Source organism: Parus major, chromosome 2 (genome assembly GCF_001522545.3).
Source record: "Parus major isolate Abel chromosome 2, Parus_major1.1, whole genome shotgun sequence".
Classification (NCBI taxonomy): domain Eukaryota; kingdom Metazoa; phylum Chordata; class Aves; order Passeriformes; family Paridae; genus Parus; species Parus major.
The window spans coordinates 113,567,370-113,586,882 of NC_031769.1; the positions used below are offsets into that span (position 1 = coordinate 113,567,370).

The following is a 19,513-nucleotide window of genomic DNA, read 5'->3' on the forward strand; positions in this document are numbered from 1 at the left end:
TCCCGGCGGGGACGGAGCGCAGCCCCGTGGGGTGAGTGCCGCGGGTGGTGCCCCACCGGCCGAGCCGGCTTCGCCCCCCGCCTCTGGGGCGGCGGCTCCCACCCGCAGCCCGCGAGCGGGTTCGCGGCGGAGCGGGTAGGGCGGTTTGGCTCCTCTGAAATGCCTCGCTAAATGGCAGGGGAAAACATATGGCCCAGGAGAAAGCCGCTGGAAGCGATAGCTGTTGGACTCCTCCGAGTTATTTCCCCGAGTCGGTGCGAAGTGAGAACTTCCTCCCGGGATGCCCTTTCGGGGGGATGCGGGTCTGAGCACATGGTCGCCTCCCCTGGGTCTGCCCCGCGTCTGTCACGGCACCGCCTGCCAAGGGGCCTGCCGGCGCCTGCTCTCCTTTCGGAGTGCTAATCTGACCTCAAGAAAACTTTAGCTGGGCGAGGGAACGAGGCTGCTCCAAAAGGTAATTTATTTAAACGCGTTGGGTTTTTTCCCTGATCGTCCTCCTTCCCTCGCTCAGGCCAGGTATCTGTGAAAAGGAGGGAACGCAATGGGATTATTTATGTCCAAGGGTCCAATATATATGGCAGCTGACAGTGCAGAGAAGGTTAAAACTTGCACAGACCTGGTACTGGCAAGTCTCTAGTGAATCGTACTGTTAACTTTTTAAGCTTGAATTTCATGGTCCTTTGCATGTTGGTTCTTCCTCGTGTTTAAAGGTTCTAGATACTCAGGTATTTAAGGATAAAACATGTTCTTTATGCTTGTAATGACAATGCTGTTGCATTTTGTGAACATCAGGACAAATTTTATCTTTAATGTAGACGTTTTTATCCCTCAGCTGTACTGAACTCTACCAAATACTTGTACTGTTTGTAAATCTACTGCTGATTTGTTGGGTGCCTTTGCAAAGGTCACTTCAGTTCATCCAATACAGGCATTTTTTTTTTTTTTCTAAAATGCCTGTATTGATTTAATGTGGTACAGGGTCAGTCTTGGCATTTATAAATTATTTCATATTTGTACTTGTGTGCTGTGAGAGCCACGCTTTATAAAGGAACTATTCCTTAGTTATGCCTTAAAGCCTACCGGCAGCTCTTGTGTGTGGCATACAGGAGGTGTGCGGCTTTATGGGCATCTAATGTTAAGTGTCCTACTTATTTAAAAATGTTGAGAACTCTAAAAGGGTCAGTGTAATCCATACCACACGTGCGCTCGACTGACCTAGAATTAACAGGATAAAACACTTTTAAGCACTTTTGGAGTGAAAGGTAGGATGCTATTTCCTCGTGCATGGCTAACTTGCTTTTTGAAGGTGTCCAGTGCCATGCTTCCCGGTCTGGAGGGTGCCAAAACACCCACCCCAGTGCTGGAGAGGCTTGGCTTAAACTGGTGAGACTGGTCATGAGAGCAGAAGGCACCAGCAGCCTGGAGGTGCTCCATGGGGAGATGAACACGATGGTGTTGGTGGCCAAGGGTGGTGGGTGCATCAGTCCTTCATGGATGGTGGGCAGCCCTTGCTGTGGTGTGGGGCTGCTGGAGCTGGCAGAGCTGTGTGCCCTCTCAGGGCCCCCATTTCATGTGGGTTAGTAATTTAGCATGTCAGTTGATATTTCGTGCTGCGGTACTGAGTTTCCCCTCTGGGTTTCAGGAGGCAGCAGGCAGGTGCCTGTGTGCTGCTGTGTAGGTGCAGGCATACCAGGAATGTGGTGGCAAGCGTGATTTACTGCCTCGATGGGACTGATAGCCTGTGCCAGCAAGTTCACTCTGCTGCATAGAAGGCCTGGACTGCCTTCATGCCAGTGCATCCACGTTAAGCAAATTGTATCTATCACAAGTTAAAGTTAAGAAGGAAACCATGTTTTCCAGATTCAGGTGGAAATCATTCACTGTCGCTTTGCTGAAAGGCTCTTTCTGTGTTGTGTTGTAGCAGTTGGCCACCTGCACCCTCCTTCTCTGCCCCTCTTAGGCTTGTGGTGACCATGCTGAAGATACAGTTGTTGCTGCGCTTAGTATAGGTGCAGTCTTCCACTGGATGGGAGATGATTTTCTGTTTAAGGTTCATGCTTCTGTTTCAAAATCTGTAGGTCCCAGTTGATTTACTGAGGCGAAACTGAATCAAATTATAGGACGCGACTTTGCAAACATGTTTTGATTGCTGGGAGCTACAGAGCTCATTTTGGGTAGTGTGCTAGTGTGTAAAAGGAAGGTGTTTCTCAAATGTGCTTTTGTAAGTATGTTTCCCACTGCTGACTAGTTAAGTTAGAAGTCAGTGCACTGAATTATCATAGAGTAGATTTTGGCCATTAATTGTAGTGGAATGCAGAGTAAATGAAGGCTTAGGTTTATAGCCTGCCCAGAACTAGAGGGTGTATCTTTAAATTCTGGAACATCTCTGGTCTCTCACTGGCTGACAGTATGTCTTGTTATCCGCTTCTAGAGTACGGCTCCCTTCCGTAAGGCCTTAAGCATATGTGTTGATCAGCCGGAAGTTAACAATTTTGAATTAAACTGAATGGTAAGTATATGTTGACTACAAAGTGTCTTTCTTTCAAGGAAGCTTTATTTTAGGAGGGTAAGTTCTGAGAAGTTAGAAGAACTAGTTTGTGTTGTTCACGGAGCTAAAGGCTTGTAGGAGTTGGAGGTTTAAATTAAAACAAAACTGAAAAAGACTTGGACTGTCTTAAGTGGAAGGTACAATAGCTGCTTGGAAACTGCATTTTAAGGAGGAGGAAAAGCTTGCCAAGTGGGACTGTGGACCTTGCTGTGAGAATAAGATACTGCAAGTTACCAGAAAACCTAAAAGGAATGATGTAAAGGAGGGGATTGATTGTTGGAGAGCAGAAACTGCAGGGATAGCATGTGGACTGCCAAAAGCTAGAGGATGAAGAAATTTAAGATGAAGAGGGGGGGAAAAAAAATAAAAAGAGCAGGAGAAGAGAATTTGGCTATGATGTTGTGAGGACCAGGCTGTATGAAGAATTCTTGATGCCTCTAAAATTAGCAGTTCTTGTTTTAGTTGTTTAGTTTTAGATATGCATGAGGATTTGAATATGGGGGAAAGATAGGTTGTCAAATGGAAATGACTAGAATAAATGTGTTATGTCTGCTCCCAGTCGAACTAAGTCTAAGGGTCTCTGCTTTTGGGCTCTGAAAGAGGTAGTGCAGGGCACTGCAGCCAGGTTAAAAAATAGAATTGGGTGTTATCTGTTAGGCTGAAGGTAGCAATTGTGATAGCAAGATAGCAAAAGATATATAGTTTCATTTATTTTAAAAGGAGAAGAGAATGATGTCTTCACACCTTTTACTTTGGTCACAATAGAATTCAAGGATTTAGAATAAATTTGGAATGGAAAAAGTAATTAAGTATACAAAGCTAAGTGGAAAACAGGATAAAATGCATCATGCATTTGCCACAATTAGGTCATGGGAGACTAAAGCCAAATTATTACTGGTTAAATACTGGATGTCCTAGACAAATAGGAGCAGAAGGCTTCAGTTCCATGTATATGCACCAAAAGTAACTAAATTGGAAATGTGAGGCTTAGCTAAAGGTGTCTCCTGAAGGAGAAATGCCAAGTTTGCCTGCCTGAGTAAAGGAATTACTCATGCCCTGCATCAGTATTAGTGGGGAGCTGGTCTCTTCCCCATACTGGCTGAAATAACTATATGAAAAGGATGATTGCTGATGAGGCAAAGTTGGGAAACGTAGTCAGCACTGAGATGGGTTAGATTATTGCACAGGAAGAATTGAATGTCTGTGATGACTGAAACAATAGAAATGACAGGAAGTTAAGTAGCTCTAAAAGCAAAGTTATTTACTGAGTGATTATTAGCACTGCATCTGCTATCAGCTGGCAAATCGTTGCTTAAAACAGATTTGGAGGAAAAGGCCTGACTGTCATAGTCAGGATGACTTATTTGGGGATGACTTATTTGATATTGACCATTCAGTGGAGCAAATGTGATGGTCAGGAAGAGCTCTTCAGTGAAAATAGGCAAGCTATTAGGTAAGGCATTAGGGTGACTGTGTCAAATGCTGTACATAGTTCTGCGTAATTATGTACAGAAAATATTAAATCGTAGCGGAACATGTAGATAGACGGACATCCAAGCTACAAAGATCATGTAGTGTGAACAGTCTGGGGACTAAACTTAACAGACTGGGAGACTAAAACTTAAACTAGTCTGGCTGTTGTGTCTTAGTAATGGCAGAGATGGGAGATAGCAGCTGCTTTGAAATTCCCTGGGGCAAATTCTTGGAGGAGAGGAAGGGTCATAAACTGAAGATTCATCTGTGATTTTGGGTTAAAAACTTGATGTACGGAAGGGTAATTTGATGAGTGAATACAAAAGTAATGTACATGGGGAATTCAAAAGGAGTTTCCTTACTGTCAGATTTTGGATGCCTTCCTAGCTGTATGTATCCTGAGTCCCAGCTAAGTACTGAAGTCTGCATGTGACTGTTCAGGAATTGAGCAGTTCAGGTAACTGAAGCTGCCATATTTTGTGCTTTGGTGTTCACAGTTAATCTTCAGAAATAGAAGTCATTTCAGTAAAGGAGGTATGATGAGCAGAAGCACTGATTTTTGGGGAGTGTGTGTTGTCTAGTCACGTGATGGTGGATGGAATTTATAGCAAGTAAAAACACTTATCTATGACATTAGTAGCTATTTTGTTCTCTTTTTAGTGCATAATGGAGTGGAATGAAGCTTAAGTCATAAAATATTAAAGATAACCACAAATTAACATGTGTGGGACAGAAAATGCATAAATGGACATGCAGGCTGGAGGTCAGGTTGGCTGACTTGCACCCATAAATAAATAAAAGGGTTATGTTCTCCTGTCGAGTGAGTGCCCATCTTTATCCACTGCCTGATTTCATGCTCTCTGGTGTTAGGACTGTTTCATGGCACGGGCTGCATCCTCTTGTTGGGGACTGTGCTCCTGGGAGTAGGAGACTGCCTGGGGAGGGACTTGGGCAGAGCCTTGTGCAGTAGATGAGGTGCAGAGCTGTTGAAGACCCGTGGTGGGGGCTCCCAGCTTAGGAGATGTGTGCTAGTCTGTGGCTTCATTTTGCAGTACCTGACCCAGGTGTTGGTGCTGAGCACCAAAGGCCAATGTAACCTAACCACTGGGGAGACATTGAGGTATGAGGTGTGCCAGCTGAGACACACTTTCACTAGTGACAGTGTTGAAGACTTGACTGGTACATGGTGAAGAGACATGTGCCCCATTTGATTGCAAGTGTAAAGATGGCACGTGTGGTTTGGAGGCTATGCCATGTTGGCTTTGTTTGATCGTTGCTGTACCATCAAACTCTGTCTGGTTATAAGCTGTTCTGTGGCTGGTCTGTGTATGCCCAGTGAAACCTCTGGAAGTTTTGAGATGACTTCAAAAAGGAAAAAAGATGTCACCTGTGTAAATGTATTCTGAGAAGATCCATTGAAAAAATAAGGTGCTTTGAGTGTGTTTGTACATCAAAGCAAGATCAATATATTGATATTGCTTTATTACTGTTTGTTTTGAATTTATAAGGTAGGTGTCTTACTTTCTTAGAAATAATCCAATTGCAAACTCCCTTCCAGTGTAGTTTATTAAAAATCTGAGCTATTGAATTTTAAGTGTTTGCTCTAAATGCATGTGCATTTTTTGCTTTAAAGCAGAGCTGTGTAATGAACTCAAGGTGTCAGCATGCCCCATAAGAAGTAATTGTGAAAAGATTGTGTTGAGCCATCAGAAGAATAATTAAAACAATCCCAGGGAAAATTTAATTTATTATCTTGGTAGCTTTTAGCATGTATTATTAAGCTCTTTGCTTACTGTTATTTTTCTTTTACTACTATTGCCTTATTATACAAGTTTTGGGTGTATAGTTAAAAAAAATGAGACTGGGGCTGGGCTGGGCATTATAACATCTTTCACTTGACAGCCTTCAAGTCCCAAATATTAATGGATGAAATGGAAAAGTTATTTCATGTTTACACGGGAGAGATTCAGCCTAAATTCAATCTTTAGCAAATCAAAGAGCAGAGCACTTCTCTCCTGATGCTTTGCTGTGTTCTTTAAAAACAAAAATCACTCAAATAATTTCCTGTTACAATTGGAGGTCTTGGAAAAGTCTGCATTACGGAATGGGAGGAAATGTTTTAAGACTTTATTGGACAGGGAAGATAATAATAGAGTTGAATATAGTCTGAGTCATCTTCTTCATCCAGTGCCTCTACACAGTGTTAGACAAGTCTGTTTTAAGTAACTACCCAAATTCATGAGTGGACCCAGACCTCTGGATTTGTAATGACCTTTGTATGTTGTCTCTCTCTGTATTTGACAAGTTAATCTGCGGATGCTACTACCTGGGAGGTCAGGCAACCAAAAGCAAACTGTTTCTCATGGATGCATGTGCATATATATAGATATATGCAGTTTAAATTAGTATGGGGGAGAATAATTTAAGTAATGCTTGGATAGAACACTTTTGAGTCAATGGTGATGATAATAATTTGCCTTTTTATTTGTACTTTATTTCGTATATATAAAATTTAATGTTGCTGTGATATGTTTGTCAATCTGTTATTTGTCTTCCTGTTTAATGCCAGTGGGTTTAGGCCATTTTTTAAATTTTACTTAAGAATCTTTTGTCACTTCTCATGCTACTTCCAAGATTTTATTTTTGAAAAATTCATATTTATTGCTAACATTTGTAAATTGCTCATGTAAGTACAAGTAGGTAAGGTGATACATTCCTTGTGCATGTTGTGTTTAATTGCAAGATTCTTATCTGCGTTGTTTTGCCTTTCTGAGCAGCAATATTACTGAATTTTATTACTGTTGGGTTGTCCCAGTGTATTAGTTTGAGTGTTGAATGATAATTGCAGTGAGTGTCAATCCTGAATGAATTTAAAAGATAGGCAGTGTGAATGGGGCTTCATGGTTTGTTTTTGTTTCATTTGGATAGATGTTATTTTATCACTGAAGTTCACTTGTGATAGACTCTCTATGGAGCAGAACTTGATACAGTATGCAGGGACTTACTGATAAATTGATTAATTTTATTAATTAGCATCTGCTAATCAGAAACTAGAATTGCAGTTCCATAATGTGTGATTTCTGCAATTCTTCTGTGCAAATGCTTGGGGAGTATTACAGTTGTGAAGGTCTGCCTATTCAGATTTCCTTCAAGGCCTCCATAGACGCTTTACTGAAGGATTTCAGGTGTTCTAGTTAATTTTGTCTTTATTTATTGTTGCTGTGTTGTCTCCATCTTGCACTGTTTTCTGTGCAGTTTCAGGGTTTACTCCTGTTGTAATATTGGGTCCATTTCCTGCAAATGAAATCATGCTCATTAGGTTGGGCTTCAGAATTTGTGGCTGAAGTGAATCCCTCAAATCTTTGTGTATTTAAGACCACAGATTTCAGGTCTTTCCCCCTCGCACCCCTTTCTTTCTGTTTGATGGATTGTGAGGAAAAAGAGACACTGATTGTAATGAAACACAGCACACAGGAGTGCCTTAGACAATGTCCTCTTTAATTTGGAGAGAAATGTTGTTTTCCTCTGATCTTTGCTGTAGTCATTTGAGGTGTTCACTTGTGACTAAAATAAACAGATCTGTTTATTTAGAAAATAAATCTTGATTTGTTTTCTGATGGCCTGGTTATTATAGCAAGTTTGTGCTATTTCACAAATTTCTTTCAGGACTTAGAACTTTTTTTTTTACCCCTGTTTAATTGAAAGACGATCAGTATCATTTCTCTCTTCCTTCCCTCTCAATCTCCCTTAAACCAAAACAAACCCTTCAGTCCTTAAACAAAAGTGTCTTTGTTTTTACATTTGTTTTATGAAATTGCTTGAATCCTTTGGGAAAAGCTTTCCTCTCACAGGAAGAGAGGAAGAAAACCCCCCACCCTTCTAAAGCCAAAAACAGCAAGCCTGTTACCAGACATTACTTTGTTTTGCTATCAGAATAGTAGCAGATTGCATCAAAAAAGGCAATATTTCGTCTTAATGAATGAAAAGTGCAATTGAAGAAATGCACACAAATAGACAAATGGTTTTCACTCAGCAAATGTAGATTTGGTCATATTCAGGGCAATAATTTGCTGCATGCCTTTCTGGAAGCTTCTTCGCATTGTTGCTATTGGGAGTGAAATTTTAAATGGGTAATTTGGAATTCTTAGAGGTGGGACCATCAATTGCTCTTTGGCCTTTCTGGTTTTATTTTATTTTTGTTACTATTTATTCCTATTCCTTGGTTCTCCACCTTTGCCCTGTTGTGATGCCTGTGGCCCCAGCTGTGAAGCCTTCTGTCCTGGCATACTAGGCAGTTGTGTGAAACACCATCTTCTGACCTAGGAACATGGAAACTGGCAGCAAGCATGATTTAAATGAGAGATTGGACCAGGAAGACAAAGATTTATGTGCAATATCACCCTGCTAGTTTGTCTACATGGACTTTATCCATAATAGGTACTAAAGAACAGAAGTGTTGATGAGCTAGAACAAGATTAGTGCAGAAGACTTTCTCCCAAACGTAATAAAAATGCAAGATTGAGTCAGTGGCCTACTGTTCTTGATCACCTCTATTATTTTGCAGGCTGGAGGGATTGAATTAGAATTTTGAGTAAATGCTGAATGTGAATTAAATAATTAACACCAGCAGGTAAGGGCTTGTCTTCTGAAGAGTGAGGAAGCAGATGCTGGGCTAAAAGAATTGATACAGGACTGTCCTAGAGGCCCCCTTTGCAAGCATTATATCGAGAATTAGGAGTATGGAGGCCTTTCTGGGTTCCAGTGGCATCTCACATCTTAAGCAGCTCTTGAATTTTGCTTGACATTCCCTCTGTTGGTGCCCTGCATTGCTTCTGTCCACAAGGCCCATGCTCTGTCAACTTCATAGCTCATGCTGGGCTTCCGTGTGTGTGCAGCCTGTGCAGTCATGGTGGTTTGGGTACTGTGCAGCCATCAAACAGCTGTGTCCTCATGACTGGCTTACCCATAGTGTCCTGCTGAAACCTAAAAGTCATTTCCAGGGCTTACTTTTTTATATCCTAACCTTGCAGGTACACCTGATTGTGTTTCCAGTGCCTGGGAAGAGAACTGTGTGCTCTGCAATGCTTTCTGGAATAGCATCCATACCTCTCATAAACAAGCATGTTGCAGAGATGATTATATGGCTGTTCATCTTATATCTGAAATGTTCTTAAGTGCTCTTCATGAAGACTAGACCAGAGAAATGATAGGCTTTGGAAAGCTAGGAGCTGAATTAACTTGTGCTTTGCTGGCTAAACTGCATTAATGTTTTTATTACTTGGCCTAAAATGCAGTAGGCAAAAGCTGCAGGGAGAGGCCCTGTCCCCCAGCTATGCTAAACTTAATAAAATATAGGATTTCTCCTTCTAAACTTTCATTATCCAAGAACCTCTATGAACATATCAAATGATGCTGTTTAGATTGTTGCAATCAACGAATTTGATTTCCATATTACTTCTGGATGACTGTTACTGAAAAGATTTTTTCACAAGGTGCCTTGTCCCCCAGTATGAAATCAGATCCTCACACTCCACCTCCTACGTATGTTTTACTAGATTGTGTGGGCTGTGCTGAGCCAGAGAGCAGAGAGGAATATTTGCCTCCTGTGCTGTCATTGTCATCAAGGCCAATCAAATGCTACTAGTGGCAATAAGGCTTGCTTTACTGATGAGCAGCAGAATAGTATTAGGTATTTTGCTCAAAGGGGATCAGCATAGATGCTGAGTAGAGGAGCTGCCTGCCCAACAGATCCGTACTCACTCTCTCTTTGTTCTATCTAGTTTGCTGTGCCCAGAACACTTTCCCTGAAAACACTGTTCCCTGTAGGAGTTGCAGCTGAGCTGGGACAACAAGGTGCAGACTGGAAGAACAAAGACTGGTATTCAGAAAGCCCTTGCAGTGGACATGGTTAGTATTGCAGCTCTGCAGGCCAGGGGCTGTCACCTGTTGCTGCAGGTTCAAGCCTGAAGGAACTGCTGTATGAGTTGGACATGAAGGCCAGGAGGCAGCTTGTGTTATGGTAGTTGTGATACAGGTACTGTCTAATGCAAAGTTGCCTGCTGTGAGGTTCCAGTCTTTCTCCTACGTCTTTCCCATGTCTTGAACTTCTGCTAATTTAAAGCTGAACTTCTAATGAGAAGCAAAAAAAACCTGTTCCTTAATCAGTATGATTTGCTTTCATGGAATACCTCATTCAATTTAGGGCAAATTGTGAAAGCCATGTTATATTTGAAAATCATGTCAGCTGTTCTTGACGTTGAACCAGGCAGAAGAGTGCTGACAATCCCCATGAAGTCTGGCTTCAGTGAAGTGTAATTTCATACCATAATATACTGAACTGAAAGAAGCAATAAAATAGTTCCTTTTTGCATTACAGTTCTGGAGTTGCAACTGTGGATTTCTCATGATTTCCTTAATAACTTAATAGGCAATGTATAGAGTACCAAACTCCAAATATTCACTTTTGGTGTTATTAGAATAACTGATATGTTGGGAGCGAAGATAATGTCCTTTTGTTCTTCTGTAGAACAGTCACATGGCATAGGCACAAGTTCTTTTTTTTCTTTTTTTCTTTGAAGTTGTTTTGCAGAGTTCCACAGAAATGCAGAGATTTTCCGAGGCTGGGATTTTTCTCAAGTCAATGTCAGAGCTCACTTTTTCATAATTGCAAAGATTGCTATTTCTGACAACAAGATAAACAGAACTGAGGTGGGGTATATCTTGTTCACCAAGTTGAACAGCTCTTACAATTTTTTTCCATCTTCAAGTAACTTATTGAGATGGCAAGTAATAAAAGTGTAAGCGACAATGTCAGAAACTCCGTGGTCCCTGCCCTATAAGCTTCACTGGCACCTGTAGTGAGTGTTCTCCAAGGGTAAGGAAGAGGCAGAGCTTGGATAAGGAGGAAGGAATTACAGTGCTAGAGTATGGCCGAGTTAATTGTGGCTTCTGTGCTTTGTGCCTCTGAAGGCTTCTGACAATGAAAGGAGTGTGCCATTGACTTGTCCAGTTTCTCTTTATTTTCATATTATGGTATCTCTGATTAAAAATTTACAGACTTTGGCAGCTTAAAGTATAGGAGAACTTCTTTTTCCTGGTGAGAAATTACAGAACATACCTGCTTATATGTTTTCAGTTACATGATGGTTTTTTGTTCTGACTTGGGAAGAAAGGGGTTCTGTTCTTCATGAAGAGAGATGTATTCTTCATGGAAGCCATGTACAAAGTTTTCAGATGATTTAAAAGCATGTTTCAAGACAGATCAGACTTAGCGTGATTTATATATTTGGTCTTCAGCCTGTCTACATGCAACATGTAAAGTGAAATAAAATTAAAATGTCTGGTTTATTATGTTGTCTACTCATAAATACATCTAAGTGTTCACAAGGGAAAATTTTCTTGAGAAAAAGATTCAAACAAAGTACCGCCTTACTGTCTCTGTTGTTACTTTTCTGTTGTCTTAAATTTTTTTTTTTTTGTTTCCTTCTAACAGTGCCTAGGATGTGTATTTGAGCTAACCATTAATGCTTCATTTTTGATGTCTGTAATACTTTTACCTGTATGCTAATGAATGTAGATGAACAGGCCAGGACTTGACCTATATAATACAGTTGCCTTAATTTACTTCTATGTACATTCCAGGGTGTGGGTATTTAAATAAAAAAGGAAAGGAATATATGTTCTGGTGCCTGGTACAGTAATTTTAGCTGGAGACTGATACTTGTGATTGGAGAGCAGCTATCAGAATAGCCACCATCTGATGCTGTTTTTTCCCATTCTTGCTGTAAAGGCAGCTCATGGAGACATCTGCAGCCAGGCAGAGGCCAAGGGCCTGCTTGGACAGAGTCAGTCCTCAGTCCTCTGTTCCATCTTGATGGCAGGATGCACATACTGGACTTGTCCTGGCAGCAGCGTGCACCTTGCAGCTGTGCTTCCCGATGATCTTGGGAAGAGGCAGCCCCTGGAAAGCACAGAGCCTCCCTGCTGTGCCCCAAGGTCAGGCTCCCTGCAGGCACCCAGGGGACATGGCCTGGCCTGCCTCTCCCCTGGATCAGGGCATGGCTGGCCTCTGGGTTGGACCATAGGATGTACCTGGCCATCCCTCCTGAATCCTTTGGTGTCGCTCACCTCTGGTTCTGTGATGGGCACTTAACAGAGGAGAACCGCAGATGATTCATTGGATGCTGTAGCAGGAATTGAGCCCTGCAGAGTGCTTGCAGGTCATAGCTGAGATTTTGCATCTTAAATAGAGAGAAAGGACAAATCCTTCACATTAAAAAGTGTGAGAATACACAAAAGAGCATTTCCAGAAAAGCGTGCATGCATGAGATGGGGAAAAGGAGTTGATCTGGTTTCTGATTTGTGCCATTAACTGTGGGATCTACTACATTCCTCAACAGTCAAGAAATGTTATGTGGCTATCTGCAGGTAATCTTGAGTCATCTGGAAGACAGAAGACTGAACCTCCTCTCTGTCCCTTGATATTCTTTCTGTAACATGATGGTGTCCACATGTGTCCACACACAAATAACATTCTTTGTTTAAAAGTCCTAAATATTTCTGTAGGGACCTGATCTAATCTTTTAGATGAGCTTTCCCTTTTTGCAGCTGGTTTGGACTGAATCTGGGGAAATAATTCCAATACATGTTCTGCATCCAAAGGAAAAGCGTTGCTCCTCTGAGAACTGTTAGCTATGGTAGGAACGTAGTCCTTAGCAGGAGGGTTGGGCTCAAACTCTTGCCCTGCCCTGTGCTTTTAGAGGCTGTCCATGAATTCTGGGCTACAGCATTGCTCTCCCACATCTTCTGAAGGGTGCTAAACGGACCATTGACAAGGCAGACTGAGGTGGGCACCCAGTGAAATGTATTCCTCTGGTCCCTCTTCCAGGTTCTTTCCTAAAATATCTGAAATGCTCTTGCTTTTATCTTCCTGTCAATCCTCCGAGTTGGATTGTCTGGAAATAGTTACTTTCTTGTAGAGGTTCTTGCTGGTGGTATAAGATAGCTTGGCAGCATCTATGAGAAAACAGTTATATGGGGAAGAGGTTATTTTGAGATTTTTGTCTTAACTGGAAAAGTACCAAAAGCTGGGAAGTGCAAAATACATGTGGGTTTTTTTTTTTTCCTGAAATTTCACACCACTTTCCAAAATAAATTCTTCTGCCTTTAAGTGGGTGAGTCCTTGCTCAAAAGTAGTGATTCCCAAATGTTCATATTTGAGCCAAGAATAAAATCTCTTTTTATGCAATCTCTTCAGAGCCTGCCTTTGAGAAAGAAAGAAAGAATTTAGTCTTCTTTTAGAGAATTTATTCTCTTTATAGAACATAATGAGTTTGCTTTGCAAAGGGAAAACGGAGAATTGCAGTGAAGGGGCTCTGTTGTATCTTGGCTTGATTTTATGCAGGATAAAGCTGTTTAGTTTTTAATACAGTAAACTGTTTAAAAGGATAAGTTATATAATTACCATGAACTTTTAAATAACGATTAGTATTAGTACTTGATTGTCAGTCAGGGCTGTGGCTTTGTAAGTAGGAAAATGGTTGCGGATATAGTCAGAGCTTTTTAAGATTTTTCCCTTTCTTTTTGTTTATCCTTATTTGCTTATCTTAATTATGTAAATATCTTCAGTTTGGAAGCTGAAATGCTATTTTATTTTTCCAGGTATCTTTTGGTATCAGCTTAGTGAGTCCCAGATTTTAGGAGCTTTTTTGCTTGCCTTTGACAATTTTTTCATAGTCAGGTATGGCAGATGATGTCTGATGGTTTTAAAATAATAATGAATGCCATAAAATTCTTTGTTTACTTGGTGATGTGATCCTGTATCTTGATTTCAAATGAACAAGCATCCGTATGGTGTATGGCAATAAGTAAGCTGACCCTTGTTCTGTGATAGCTGTTGCTGGACTGCAGCTGACTCTTTGGGCAATAGAAGAACCTAGTGGTAGAACATGAAGTGGTATGAAACCATTCCTGATGGCAATCAGCTTGTCATGTGTGCTTGAGGGAAAGGGTCAAAAAGTAGCCTGTGAGCATTTCCACTTGACAGTGTTGAAGTGTGGTTTTATTATTGTCAGTATTTGGCTAATAATGGGGTAGGAGTTGAACCCAGTTTATGGTTATAGTTCACCAAATTCAGTTCTACTCCAAGAGAAGCAGCACCAAATGTAAGCAAGATGTCTCTTGCTGCATTAGTATTTAAACTTTAGCAACAAAACGACTTAGGACTGACAGCAGTAGCCTTGGTCTCAGGCAAGCAGATACTTCTCAAAGCTGCCCTACTGGAAAGTGTATTGGTCTCTGGCTCTCTTTTTATTGTACTCTATGCTAAACTTACAATCACAGGATTTAGAAACACCTCCCCATGCACTTTTTAGTAGTGACCCATCTTTCCACGATACAAAATGGATCTGTGGACTTAATGTTCCTAGGTGTGCCAGAAGAGCTCCAAGACAGAGACAGCTGGAGGTTCCAAGCCCAGCCAGAATCACCTCCTGCAGCACCTAATGCTGAAGTACAAAAGTATCAGAAAAGGTTATTTGAGTCAAAAGGAGACGATATTTAAAGATTAGTTTTATTAGTCATTTTGCAGGACCAAATAAATGATAATATTATTTAATTGTTAGGGGAAATCCATTGTGTTTGAAGGATTCTTCCTCTGCTCCTCAGTTTGTGGAGACCTTTACCAAGTGGGTAGACTACATCAGTTAACACAGGAATTTACAGAAAAGTGATGCAAAGTTCAGAGTAGTAGTGTGGTATGGCTGTCAGCTTGGACTGTTTAATATGTTCACAGCAAGAGGGTTTCTGTTTTTGTTCTTTTGTCTTTCCTTGAGGTTCTTCCTACTGTCAAGTCAGTCCCCAGGAATGATGGGTTGTGCATGTGTCACAACCAGGTTATCATTTTGGCAAAATCACTCACGAACTGATGTGTGTGGTTATTGTTTGCTTTTTGGAGAAGGCAGATACCCCACTTGCTAAGCCAAAGAGAAACTTTGCTCAAACTTGATCTTTTTGTAAGTACATTTAAATCCTGCCTGTGTACTGCAGGTGCGTGCCCAGACCACGTGCTGCCTGGTGACTGCTACTTCTGTGAACAGAAGGATTAGAATGAAGTTTCAGACTTAATCCTGGGTTTCCTGCCCTGATTCACTTCACAGTCTTACTCCTGTTTAGTTTCCTGTCTTTTAAAAAGCATGTTTTTATTTTCACCTGCTGTCACAACAACAAAAAAAAAGGCACTCACTGTGGTATTTTGGTTTTTATTGTTGATGAACTGTGTAAAGATTGATGCCTTTTTTTTTCCCCCAGACTCTTCACAAGGTAGTAATTAGCCATGTGCTATGCAAATTCATGCAGAAAACAAATTGGTTATGTGTTAATTAAAACTAAATGACAGCAATTTTATATTTAGGTTATTTTAAAGTGCCTAAATTATTTTGGATTTGAAGTCTTAAGTGTTTTTCAATGCATGTCTTAGCCCCCTCTTTGTTACATTCAAACTGTAATAAATACATATGGTTTCTAATGTACAGAATTTTATGATGTAATTAAAAAAAGAAAACAACCAATGTTTGTCTTCAGAGCTTGAACTGACCTGCAGGATTTTGTGAAATGTGAAAAATCGTTTTTCACTTTTTTAGTGGTCTTGCTTTTTGTACTTTCATGATCTTTGCAGTTTTAAATGTGATGTGCAGAAACTGATCTGCATCTACAATTTAATATTGGCTGGGATATGGTCTTGCAACTGAATTTGTTCAGCAGTGTTTAATTGACAAGAAATTGATAAAGTGCTGATTTCTCTTTATGCAGTTTTTTGTTTATCCTTGAAAGTTTTCATTTAGGGAGCCATTTAAGTCATCTGTCTTTATAAATTAAATCAATAGCAAGCATACAAGATGGCTTAAGCAACTGGAAGATTAGTTTCTTGATGTTCTAACAGATTTAAAATAAATATTTTTGAATTGTGTAGTAATGGCACAGGATGGGTTTTTAATTAAAGAAAACATACTAGAAACATATGTTTGTGGTGGCTTAATTTTTTTTTTTTTTTCAGGTTTTCATGTCTTAATTTCCGTTTCTTTACCAGTCTATTACAAAACTGGGCTTGGTGCCCTGGTGAGTCCTCTGAGAGTTGTATGAAAATCTAAAGTCAAAATTTCAGGAGTTTCAAAACCACTAATAAGATGTTTGACATGGAGTTTGAGTTAATTTATATTTGGGTGCTACAAAAGCATAAATCTGTAGCTAAGGTGTACAGGAAAATGTATGGAGGGTAAATCAAGTTACAGGGGGGCTCCTGGGGAAAATTTCAGATGTTGACAATTTCACTGATGTGTTTCTGTGAAGTGATTGCCAGTGTTCCCTCATTCTCACTAGTCAAAGAGGTGCTTAAGAGAAAATTAAGCCTGTTGGGAGGAAGTGCTGATTAGCTCTTGTGTCCCTTAGGAATGAGTCAGAAGTTTGCCCCCCCTGCATGGGGAGGGAAGGGAGGATAGGGAATTCTTCCATCTCTGATCCATATATTTGTAATCTCCTGCTGTTATTATTCAGAGGCCTAAAAATATATTGGATTCTGCTTCAGAAAGAAGATTGAATACATGTTACTGTAGGAACAGTGTTTTAGGTAGTTTAGGCAAGAAAGCAGCTGTTGTGTAAAAAAAGTCTACGTAAGTGTAGAGTCTTCCTTTGAGACAAATAAATTTGTTTTTTATACAATTGAGTGCTGTTGGCTTGTGGCTTTTTTTTCAGTTCTTAATAGAAGCTCAGCAGTAAGCCTTGAGCACAGAATAAATTCTTTATCCTGTGTGATTTGTGTGCATTTGTCTTTTAAATCTGTTTAACAAAGTAGTGCAACAAATTTGGGATTAGCAACATACTAGTTAGCTTTGCTGGAGGAAGCTGGGACAGAAAAATGGGGAAAATAGTGTTTTTTGCATTAGGTATGATGAGCTGACACAAAGATTAGCTGTATCGTGCATTTCTTTTCAAATGCTTCCTGACCTCATGGGTGCAAGGAAGTTGTGATTCAGCTGTAGCAGGATAAATTTGGCAAAGAAAATAAGCACGGGTTTTGTGCTGATTTGTATATTGGCAGAAAGATATTCTCAGCTCATAGACTTTCCTTTCACCTCTCACAAAATTAAAAATAAGGTTGATTTACTGCCAAATGTCTTTTGTGACACATGCCCTTGTATTGTATTTTGGTGCTCTTTACTGTCTGTAGTGGTTTTATTTTTTCTCTGGCTCTGCTCTGACTTGTGTGATATGGAGGGCTGTAAATGCAAGTAAATCAGGTACTGCTCGCAAAAGTTTGATACGTTATGAAATGCACATTTTAAATTTCAGTAACGTGAAATCTGGACTGTAAAATCCTACTTTTAATCTAGGCTTATTTGGTTAGGCTATGCTAAATCCACTCCTAAAAATACTCAAGCTTTTTTATATTATTATTATTATTTTCATTCTAGATCAAATCTCTTTGAACTATGTAGACATGCACCTGTGCTCATTTTAATCCCTGTGTAGTTTTCATCAATTATCACAGCAGTCAAGAAGACAATCAAATTGTAAAATGCTTTTGAAAAGTAAATACATGAAACTTGGGGTTCAGGTTTGTGTTTTAATCAAACATCATCTGTATTCGTGTTCTTGGACAAAGCTGGGTGAGGGAGGAGCACTAAAAGCCTCTTTTTGTTTTCATTGTAAAATATCTGTTTTGATGTGCTCTGTTTTATCATGAGTGTAATGTGTTTGTGTTTTTAGAGGAAGGCTGTGTTGTGTGTGTGTATGCCTTTTTTTTTTTTTTAAGCTGGAGAAAATCTAGGTCAAGCGATTTCATTCTTATTAATAACTTAAAGCTTTATTTCTCAAAAATTATCCTTCATGGATAGAAAGCTTCCTCACTGGGGAAGCACTGTTGCTCTCAAACATGGATGGGAACATTTTCCTTTCCCATCAGGGTGTTAAGGTGTTCACCTTAGAATCATAGAGTTACTTAGTTTTGGAAAGACCTGTAAGGTCATTGATTCCAGCCATTAACCTAATACTGTCAGCAGAGTCCGCTGCTAAACCATGTCCCTGAGCACCACATCTACACAGCGGTATGGTGACTCCATCACTTCCTTGGGCATGTTTTCCAATGCTTGACAGATCTTTTGGTGAGGAAATTGTTTCTATTACCCAATCTGAACCTTCCTTCACAGCATGAGGCCATTTCCTCTTGTCCTGTCACTTGGTAGAAGAGACTGACTCCCACCTGGCTACAGTATCTTCTCAGTAGTTGTAGACAGTAGTAAGGTCCCCTGTGAGCATTCTTTTCTCCAGACTAAACAGCCCCAGCCCCCTCGTCAGCTTCTCATAAGATTTGTGCTCCAGACCCTTCACCAATTTTGTTGCCTTTCTCTGGATGTGCTCCAGCACCCCAATATCCTTCTTGCCCTGTGGAATTTTGAACACCACCATAGAACCTCACAGGAGCCTGTTCTTTGTGTGTTCATCAGTGTGGGGCTGAGCTTGGGGCTGGGGAACTCATGGCATTTCCCCTTGCCTGCTGTCCAGCTCTATGCCATGTCCCCAGCCTCCTGACCCAAGTGTTGACCATGCTCTACCCAAAAGAGGGCTTATAGTATTGATATAACAAAATGGGCCACAGGACTGATTTTTTGTCTCTCTGAGAACATATCCCCATCAGCAAAATAAATGAATATAGAGGCTTGCCAGTTCTTGTTTAGTTCATTGAGAGATGCTAAAACATGAAATCCCTCACTTGACCTTGTCTAGCTTTGCTGTTCCTCAGCAGCTAGTGCCCTGTGTGTTTAGCTGCACAGCACCAGTGACCTGGCCTGGTATTATATATCTGAACTGGAAACACTGGGAAAATTGCTGCTAAACTGGAAGAATAGAGAAATTCTCAGCTCTTACAGATTTAAGAGCTTAAACCCCTAGTACTGTAGATTACTCTAACTTGGGGAAAAATAGTTGTATGAAGCCTTTAATTTTATCTTAATCTTTTATGTCACCCTAGACCTGAAAGCTAAGGTAGTTAAATTAGGATAATTAATCGTGGAATAACTTACACAGGGGAATGCAATGAATTTTCCATCAGTTTGCAAGTTACGTAAATCAATAAGAGTCTTCTCATAAACATTCTGTTTGTAAGCTATGATGTATATAAGGACAAAAAATTAGGTTAATTTAGATGCTCTCTGTGTTGGCATTTTGAAATTCTTTCTGGTGTAGCTCCTTCAAATATTAGGATTTAGAACTTTAGAGTCTGGTTTTTGATATCTAGCACTGTATGAAAGAGGGCAGACTTGAGGGAGCAGAGGTAATTTTTAGTTAAAATGTTTGTGTTAAGGGTTCCTGTATAGGCTTTGTTTTTCCCCTGTTCCTGCCCAGAATCTTGTAGATGTAGGAGAGATTAGACAGGAGACTGTTTATGTGCTGCTACAGGACCAGCAAAACTGGGTTTGTACAACAAAAGTCAAGAGATAT

General features: G+C 40.3%; 1 protein-coding gene across 4 annotated transcripts in view; it reads left to right on the forward strand.

Annotated features, from left to right (window-relative positions):
• The first annotated feature begins 2,418 nt into the window (after positions 1–2,418).
• The window catches only part of FAM110B (family with sequence similarity 110 member B), a 111,154-nt gene continuing 94,059 nt past the window's right edge, over positions 2,419–19,513 (forward strand). For all 4 annotated transcript variants that reach the window (XM_015619894.2, XM_015619893.2, XM_015619892.2 and 1 more), the window contains exon 1: positions 2,419–2,509. The gene's annotated coding sequence lies outside the window, so the exon portion shown is untranslated. The remainder of the gene's footprint in view (positions 2,510–19,513) is intronic.